This window comes from Ailuropoda melanoleuca, chromosome 3, assembly GCF_002007445.2.
Source record: "Ailuropoda melanoleuca isolate Jingjing chromosome 3, ASM200744v2, whole genome shotgun sequence".
Classification (NCBI taxonomy): domain Eukaryota; kingdom Metazoa; phylum Chordata; class Mammalia; order Carnivora; family Ursidae; genus Ailuropoda; species Ailuropoda melanoleuca.
The window spans coordinates 26,738,792-26,741,708 of record NC_048220.1 but is presented as its reverse complement, the minus strand read 5'-3'; positions in this window follow the sequence as shown (position 1 = coordinate 26,741,708).

The window sequence follows — 2,917 nt, the reverse complement described above, 5'->3', positions numbered from 1 at the left end:
GGCCGGGAGCGGAGCCGCAGCCCGGGCCCCGCACAGCGCCCCCCGCGCTCTGGAGCGGGGCGGCAGCTCCGGGCCCCTCGCAGCGCTCCGCCCCAACCTCCCCGGGGCCTGCAGTGCCCCCTGCGGCAGGGAGGGGAATTGCAGTTTCGGCCGGGGTGGGGAAGTGGGCGGGTCCTTCAGTCTTCCATGGCACCATCCTGGTCCCAACCTTCCTTCTGGGGGGTCCCATATGTGAGAAAGCTTTAGCTTACCCGCCTTGGACACCAAATACTTTTACTGGGGTGGGGGGGCTTGAGGGGCAAGGTACCCAGAGTTGGTATTTTGAGCTAAGCAGTTAGCACCCTAATACCTATTGATTTCCTGTCCTGAAAACACGCCCTACCATTCCTGTCACTATCTTTTAGGAAACTCTCCCCATTGGTCCATGGGACACAATATCTTTCTTCTCACTGGCCCATAACATAGTACCATCCTATGCTATGCTACCAGTACGTAATAGGTTCCTTTCCAACTGACCAATGTGCTACATCCAGTGGATGTTAAATACCACTCTTTCCACTGGGTGAAGGCCCATGTGCTTCCAACAGCCTGGTATTTTGACTTAACCCATGGAACTTCTTCCCCTTCCAAGTCAGCCAATGTTATTAAGTACAGGTGTTTCTCAGTTAAACTTTGAGGGGAACAGCAATAAAGAGATTCTCTTCTCTGGTTCAATAGCACCTCATCTTACCATGGAAGTAGTGGGAGTGGGGACAGAGAAAACCCCACCACTCCTATCTCAATTCATTTTATATAGGTGTGGGAGATCAATAACTCCTAATAGAAAAGGGATCCTAGAGAAGGGGAGATACTGAAATTTTGGCGTAGATGGTCTTACACACCAGGCACTGGGAAACTTCAATCATTAACATTTCTAGTATCAGATTAGCACAGGTTGCATGGTCTTATGGATGCAGAATGAGTATATATGGAAGTACATACACATCAAAAAGACAAAGGGTCTAGAAATAATCCCTGATTGTTATCCTAAAAGTGACCATTTCTTTCAATGATCTGCCCTACAGACAGAGCAGTAGCTGGCTCTTTCTCTAAGCCTTATGTGCCTACCCAGTTAACTCCTGTCCATACCTTTTCTTTACCCTTGACATACTTTTCTTGCAGCAAAGGTCCAGTGCTCCAAGGGCAAGCGGTCAGCAACTACTGCCTTGAGAAAAAGTATGAAACCTCTTGGGAAGTCATTCTAAAAGTAACCCTGTGGAGCACCAAGGCAACATTTCCTTTAACTTTTTCTCTCCCTATTCCTTGGAACTTCCATCTCCTGTAAGCAACCTGAGGCCTGAATCAGAATGCTTTCCTGGGCCAAGAGACATCTCTTAAAGCACACGGCCCACAAACTATAGTTGGTAAGAGGGGAACTAGGGTGAATTCGTTAAGACCTGGCTGGCTGCCTTGCAGGTTTTCTACCAAAATTCCCTGTTGGGATTTTCTCCTGTGTGGAGCTCTAATTATGCCCCAGTGTTCAAAGCTGGCTTCTCAGCACCAGAGACAGAAATGTGCCTAAGCTCAGGGATGGGAAGGCAAAGATGAGAAATTCATTCAACAAATATGGCAGGCCCTTTTCATGTGCCATAACTTTTCAACGTGCTGGGGATGCAACACTAAACAAAACCCTTATCCTCATGGAGTTTACATTCTTTTCTATACTAGCAGGACTTCAGGAACTGAAAATGAAATCACACTTTGCCACAGAGAAAATAAACAGTATAAAAATCTAACAACAACAACAAAATGAACATAAAGGAAAAAAAAAGGAAGGTCACTTTAGATGTTCAAACTTTACCCTGCTCAAACAGTAGGTGAAATAGAACAGCAGCCGTTTTAAAGAAAAAACTCCTAAAACTGAGCCTTCTTTAACCACATGCCAAAGCCCCACCCTCCTCAGAGTCCCTCCTTTGTTTGTGGGGCAGCTGACAATCGACACTCTTTTTGGAGTGTATTTCCATCCCCTCAGAGGTTCCTGCTCCAGGTTATCAAGCCAATCCTGTCCTCCTGCACACTTCATTGGTATTCAATGATGAGTGCCACAAATTTGAAGCAGGAAACTGGGATGGAGACTAAGCAACTTGACTCTTCTTGCGCCTGGCAAATGAGCACCACAACTGGTAAAGAAAGGCTATGCCTTAGGGACAGAGGCTCCTGCCTGGATCTCTAAGCAACTACGTTTCACCCACACAAATTGGAGGAATGCTAACATACGGAAAAGGGTGGAATAGCAATGTCTAAAGAGAGTGAACCACACAGTTTCCCTGAACACACGAACATCCCAAATTGAAGCATTATGGAAAATACTAACTTCTAGGGCAAAAGAGAAGCTCTGGTGTTAGGATAATTTTCCAAAAGCAGTATTTTTAGAATGGAGAAATTGCCTAGGTCTTTGGAATCTGAATTCTGATGACTAAATCTCCATCTCTCCAGGGTATAAGATGTGAAAACTCTTAAAAAAGAAAAAGATTCCCAGTCAAGTCTCTCAGCCTGCTTTCTCCCCACTTCATACAAACCAATCTAGACAAGTTCCTGACTGGACCATCACACATTTCTCAGGGAGCCAGAATGTATAAATACTTGACTTCAACTTGCTGGAAGAGTGACCGTAGGTTAGAGGAGATAGGCACCAGGGAAACAAAGACCAAATCAGACTGCCAGAAATAACCAACGTCTTAACACAAGCCTGGGCCACAGGATATGACTGCCATGGCCATGAAGGGCCTAGGGACCAGATACTGCCCTCGAAGAGTAAAGGCCCAGCCATGCCCTAAGAGGAAGGAGCTGTCAGAGTTAGGTGGCCCTCTCCCTGCTTCCTTCTTGCCTTTCTTTGTGGAGAAGGGAAGAAAACACTGTAGTACACAAGATTGCTTGG